The sequence below is a fragment of the Penaeus vannamei genome, chromosome 28 (assembly GCF_042767895.1).
Source record: "Penaeus vannamei isolate JL-2024 chromosome 28, ASM4276789v1, whole genome shotgun sequence".
NCBI classification, from domain to species: domain Eukaryota; kingdom Metazoa; phylum Arthropoda; class Malacostraca; order Decapoda; family Penaeidae; genus Penaeus; species Penaeus vannamei.
In genome coordinates, this window is record NC_091576.1 from 8,504,417 (window position 1) to 8,511,916 (window position 7,500).

The window sequence follows — 7,500 nt, forward strand, 5'->3', positions numbered from 1 at the left end:
GAAAGTGGGGAAGTTATAGAAGTCGTAAATCTCGAAGAAATAATTAGCCAAGTTAACCAAATCAAAGACACCCTTCAGGTGTTTGTAAACAGAGGTGAACTTGGATCCAGCAAACTGAGTACCCTGCTTATAGTACAGTCATTGATTGAAGAAAATATTCACCTTTTGCAGAAAGCAAAGAACAATAATACTGAAGAACCTGAGGTGTTTTTGAAAACAACTGTAGTTGACAATTATGCAAAACATCTTCAAGCTTTACAAACAGAAATCATAATTACTGAAGATATAGATATTCTTGAAGCATACAAAATTGACATTAAAAGTATGCTCCTTCAAAGCAGTGAATCAACTATCATTACTGGCTATACGTACAATATCAGCACCCTTCTTTCTCTGTCCAGAGATATAAGTGAGAAAATTGACAAGAGTATTACACTTGAAGAAGGTATTGATGGATTTAGTAAGGAACTGAATTTAGGAACAAGCTTACAATATTACCTTCAAGTTATCATTTCTTCCTTGAAGGAAATAAACAACTTTACAGAGGAATCCACTAATTCTACATTCACTTTGAACTTCTCTGAAGCTATGGAACAAATAAGTTCAAATATAACTTCCGTTACAAACGCCGTTGAAGTCATTTTGGAATTCGTCCAGTATTTAGATGAGATAAAAACAAGTAAAAAAAGGCTTGTTAACACTGATGATCTTATTAATCTTGCAATCCAGACGGAGTATACTGTAAGTCTGCAGGTGAGTAAACTAGAATCTGCTTACTCGAAAGCTGAATTTATGGTTCAAATAACTTCAGTAGATAGTGTTATAAATGCCATAACACAAGAGACCGAATCATTCATTCAGTCCCTTGAACCATCCCAGCTTCTCGGTGTAATGGACGACGACGTGGATAAATTGACTGATTTCTTAAAAAGGATAACTCTGAATGCAGGTTTGATTACAGAAGAAGAGACTTTGAATATGCTTGCTGTTTTCTCTAAAGTTAAAGCAAAGGTGGAAGAACTTGGACCAAACGAAGGTATCGGAAACCTTATAGATCTTTTGAGTGCTGCTCAGGAGGCAAAAATCTCAACTACAAAACTGCTTAACGAGCAAGGAAACAGAAAAGCAGATGTCAAAACCAAAACTATATCTGTCATTAACGTGCTGGAGAGAATTAAAGCTGAAGTAGCTACAATTATAGCAACCATAGGTGAAATTACTTCTACTGATGACAGAGATATTGATATAAGCTCCATGATAACTTTTGTACAAAGATTGTACAGCTCAACTTTTACGGATGAAACTCTCATCACATTAGAAAATATACTTGAAAATTTAGAGACCATTAAAGAGTCTACTTCTGAAGGCCAAGAGATAATAGGCATTTTCCGATTGCAAGTGGAAATTGAAGATTCTATTGCAAGACTAAATGAGGAAATTTCTGATCTCGAAGCAACCGATGAAATACTCGCACAAATATCAACATTGACTGAAGCCATTAGTATACTCTCCACGATCGAAAATGAATTACTGAGTATCATGGAGTTCTTTGCTGCCAAAGACATTTCTAGCGAGTCGTCCGAATCAGAATTGTTGACGGAACTTTCTTATTTCCTGGAAGATTTGTTTTATGGAGATATTACCTCGGACAAGAGAAGCAGTCTTAAGTTTTTCTCTGAAGATCTATACTCTTTGTATGATGAACCTAGCATAAACATAGCACAGCTCAAATTAATAATTGAAAAAATTGGAACATCTAAGAAAACAGTTGAAATAACTCTAAGTGAAATGACATTCACGTCAGAAAAGCGCTTAACTGCCGATACTCTGAGTAAGGCAACATCAGTCCTAGCGGATATCAAACGTATTTTTGAAGGATTTGTCACAGATGATGGATCAGTAGAAGACGTAAATATTTTAGATGATGAAATAATAAAAGGGTTTACGAAATTCCTTGAAGAAATCAAGTCTGCATCTGAAATTACACAGGGAATTGTATCACAACTTGAAGTTCAACTGAATCTGTTGAAAGGCAGCAACACCATTGCAGAGGAGACACAGTCTGGCCTCGAGAATGCGGTGTCCGTTATTGAGATGATGCAGATAAGATTAGACGAAGAATTGTCACACACTCTCTCGACCATAAAGCGTCTTGATAAGCTGACTGCTTCATCCAAAGGGATATCTGTTTTACAGAGAATCATATTTATTGCTAATGACTTTACAGCCATCAGTGGACTTGCAACTGAAAAACGAATTATTAACAATGTTTATAAGATCATAAGATTTATGATGTCCATATCGACAGAATCTCTGAACATGAAACAAGTTGGAAAGCTGCAAGAGCTGGTAGAAAAGCTTAGATCAATAAAAGAATCAGAAATTGTAGGCACCGACATAGCTGGCATAATAGAAATGAAAGCCATTGCATCTAGCAAACTCGAAGAATTTAGAGGCAGCAAAAATATGTTTTCAGCAGTTATTGAGATAGATGTAATGAAAGACAATTTAAACCGCTTAGAAGATACCATGAGGAAAATAAATGCTACAATGATAAGTATTTCTGATGAAGTAAAAGATAGGCATATGCCAGATGGGAGGATGTATGAAATGATTGGACTGCTCAGTGGAGATATATCGTCTTTCGATGAAGAAAAGATTCTGCGACTAAAAGAAATCTATAATAATATAGTTATTATTGGAGCAGAGTTTGTTGGAAATGCCGATGTAGTGAGTCTAATATTTTCTGCCATAACTAATGCCACTAACTCAATATCTACTATGAGATCTATCCTCGAATCAAGAATCGAAAAGAAGCTAATGCTGGAGACCTTCATGGATAGCAAAAATATTCTAGTGAATATTGTAAACTTGATAGAAAATATAACAAGTGAGGTAGGCCCTGAAACAGATCTGAGTGAGGAAAATGTGATCCTCAATAACCTCATGAAAAACCTGTTCAATTCTGATTCTAATGCATTTTACATAACTAAAGAAATACTCATGATACTCACTAAAAGTTTGCACGAGCTCAAGTTGATTCAAGCAAAGAGAGCTAATGTCAGAGGTATGACACAATTGGCAAAACTGACAAATACGGTTTTATCTCAACTATCGACTGAAATACAAATATTCCAGTCTGAATCTGAGAGTGAAGAGGAACTGAGAGAAAATCAAAAGTTAAAAGTTGTCATCTCTGAAATGCTATTTATTCTCAAGAACATCACCCTTACTACAGGGGAGCCCACTTCTGATACAGAACCAATAGAGGTTACCGTAATTGAGGAGATTCTATCCCTTATCATATTGGTTGGCAAGGCATTCGGTTCCAACGAAGAACTTTTGTATTATAGAATTGCATTTGAGGAACAGCTATATAAAATTAAACAGAACCTCCACTTGTTTAAACCTGGAATGAAGATAACAAATCTAGAAGTAGTAACAGAAGCTATTGCAGACATCGAAAAATCCTTTGAAATTAGTATTATTGAAGGCTCCTTTAATGTTCAGTATTCCCTTGAAGTATATAAGCAAAAACAAATTCTAGTACTTATGACAGAAACTGTACGTCTTTTCGAATCTCTGCAAAATATACAGGGCACAGGGGATTATCTAAGTAACCCTGTTTTTGAGGAACTTTCTATGAATTTACAAAATTTTGATTCAAAATCCTCTGATGAATTTGTCCAAACCTTAAGAAATTCTTTGATGATTCTTGCAAATATTAGCAAAACTAATAATACACGAATAAGGGGCCTGAGTGCTTTGCTACAAACTGCTAAATCAGCAAAATTTTCCATGCACTTGATCATATCAAGGTCATATACAATCAATTTGAAGACCAGAGAAATGGTGTATCTTAAAGAATCTGAATTTTTGCTCAGGGAAATGGAAGACATTCTCGGACAGATATTCTTGATATCTAAACCATCAGGTGTAACTCTAGCTATTCCTTCTCTGAATGAAATTTTACACTTTATGCAACATACAAGGACTTACATGCAGGGAGAAGTTGTTTTTCTCAAAGAATTTGTGAGGATTTTATTGCTGATCAAACAAGATGCTGGTATTATCTTTGTTGAAGATTTAGAAAGTGTTGCAGTTGCTGTAAAGGAACAGCTCCGGGCAGTGACCAAAAGAGTCGAGGATATCAGCAAGATGCTAAAGAGGGAGAGAGAAATTATATACATGAGTGCTGCAAACAATGTACTGAAGCGCGCCTATCATTCAACGTCTATACTTGGTAAAATATCTACAGATGAATTTATTGAAGTTAGTGAAGTGACTCGCTTCAGCCTGATGTTAAGCTCAATTGATATCATGTCTGTTACAGCCTTAGAAATACACATGGTAAATTCTGAACTGGAGAACATGTTAGAGGCTATCAGTCAACGTAATTTAAAAACTGCTTACCTGTCTAAGATTTCAAGTCAGCTTGCTCTTCTTAACTACAGAATATCAACTCATTTGCAATATCGGAAAAATCTCGAAAATATACAAATATTGATCTCTTCTTTTGATTCAGCTCGAGTAGCAGTGATTTCTTTATCATCAGAACTATCAAAAATGCAACTGGATTTAGGAAATGTCTCATTCTATGAGGATAATTTGATAATTACAGAACTGTACAATTATCTTCTATCATTTTCGCATGACTGGAGACTCGTTCCAGAAGATTTTAGCAAAGTTTTACTTTCATATAATGTTTCAAGTATTTCGGTGTCTAAGGGAACTAGCATTACGTATTTAAAAGAGACATTAGACATTTTGGAACAATATATACTTACTGATAAACAAATAAAGAAGAGTATGTCATCCTTGGAGTCAGTCATGGAAATCAGAGATATTCAGAGCTTGCTCTTTCGATTTACGAAAAGGATAGAAAATTATGTGTATGAAGTTGGTGAAGTAGATATGAAGAATTCAACAACAGACAATAAGGTAGATACAACTGAATCAATATTTATCATCATGGATATCATGCAGAAATGGGCATCTGGTGATATTGATTTCCTAAGCTCTGAAGTTCTGACAATTACCAAGCTTGTCACTGAGTTCATGCAAACTGATAATATAGCCATCAAAATGGAGTCGCAGAACTTCCTTATAAGGTCATTAACAGTGTTGAGTTCTGTGGCAGCAAAAATAAGTGCTTCAGTGCAGGCCATTGAATCATCTGTGCAGATAACAGAAATATATTCTGCCTTGCAAGAGAGTATACGCCATTTCGCCTCAAACGAGGAAATCATAAATTCTATTGCCAAAAAAGGAAAAGCCACAGTACAAATAACATCTACCCTTAGTGACTTGCAGAATATATTAAATACTATTGATAATATTTATGAACTTCCAGGGAATTTACTTACTAATCTCAGAGTTACTTCTTACGAGTTAAGTGCGTCCATTTTCACTGGTGAAACCACAGATCTTGACATTAATACCACAGAACTTACAACTATTTTAGGCACAACAATGGAGCGTTTTCGGGTAGCGATTATTTCCCAGTCGTTACTTATTACTGAAATTGAATCGAATCATATCATGTCATCTAGATTTGAAGAAATTAAGCAGATATCTCAACAGTATTATGTTCTTGGTGAATATCATTTCCTTTTAACCAGAGCCCAGGACAGTGTTCAAACTCTAATCAGTGCTATGGAATCTCAAGGAGGCCAAATTGAGGGAAATGAGCAAGAAGTGAAAGAGTTGACTGAAATGAGTATTTTGCTTCAGGCCACTTTACTTAATGCAGACAATATCCACTTTGATTCTCTTAAAGTATTGGCCACTTACATTCGTGGCATAGATTTGCTAGTAAACAGAACAATCAACATCCTCGTTCTTCAGGAATTAATGGAACTCATTTATCAAACTAAGACTATTATTAATGACACATTGGAAAAGATGTCTTCATATGCTGAAGCAAGTGCAACTGTTCTGACGATCCAAGAAGCTTCTTCGGTTGTTGGCAAAGCTACTTTAATTGTTCAGAATATAGAGGTAACTGAAGGAAGTGAATTCAGTGAAACCAGTAGCAATGATATCGAGAACTTTAGAGCCATTACTGACATGATAATTGACTTTACTCTATCACGATCTTCTGTTACCAAAGAGGCCATATACCTATTTTGGAAGAAATTCCAACAGATTGACAAGTTCAGGATACTTGATGAGACATTAATTTCGAACTTCCACATCTGGCAGTTATTCTTAATAAAATCTGACATCACCTTGCAAGATTTATTACAAGAAAATGTAAGAGATACAATTGGTAATTCAGTCACCATGCGAGATCAATACATATATACTAGAAGTCAGGTTGTCATAGAAACATTCATACAAGTGACAAATCAGATAAGTCTATCCTTTGATGGCAGTGCAGGGATTAATTCAAGTCTTTCTATTGCACTAAGGAAGATTGTTAAGGACTCAATAACTATATTTGAAAAATGGTCGTTTGGCAAGATTGAGCAACATGAAATAATAGTATGTGAACAATTTCTCGCAGAACTATCATTAATAGGTAAGATCCTTGTTGGATCTACCTCAATTCCAGAATTGGAAAACTTAAAGGTCATTTTACTTATTACCAGAGACAGCATCACAGCGGCCCTTAAAAGGGTTGTGGTTGAAATTCACGAAGTCAGGGAATACTATGAATTTAGAACTAATTATCAGTTTTTCTCACAGCTTAGTACTTACCTATCCCTCTGTGCTAACCAAGTGACATCAACAGACAATGTGATTTTCAAAGAAGGGATTGATGAGTTGATCAGAATTCTTGGAAATGGAATTAAAGACCTTCTAGAAACTGATCTACAAATGGTGCAAAGCAATATCTCTTCACTTTTGTCTGTGTGCCAAGATGCTAGGAATGCTACAAGAGATGAGCAAATATCAGAACTTCTCTTGGTTATTCAGGATAGAGTTACTATGCTAGAGTCGCTAATAAGAGAAAATGTCTGGGAAAGCGTGGCAAGGATTGCTAGAGATATGTTGGGTAACATTCCCCATGATATTGACATGGGTAATAACAGCATGACCCATATCATAAGAGAGGCAATTGAAATAAATATGCAGATTATAAAAGTAAAAAACAATTTGTACACAATTTCCAGGCATCAGGTAATGGATCTGTTACCAATGACTACACTTCTTAGAAGGATAATACAGTTATATGGGAATCAAGTAGTAGATCTGATTGCCATTAGAAATAATCTCGCATATTTGAAGACCACGTCACACAGATATTCTGGAAACATGCATATGTATGCCATATATAGCAGAACGTCTAGAATTTTAAATAATGATAAGAATGACATTGAAAAAGAGCTGCGTTCTCTGACTTATTTGGTAAAAAGTATTGGTGAGATAAAAGAAACTGAATATGTTATAGTAGATGCTATCACCGACGCTTACCGTTTCCTTATCAACATCACTTCTTATAATGATTTGTTGCCAATCAACCTAGGAGAACGTCTCTCTGCCTTCAACTTCAGT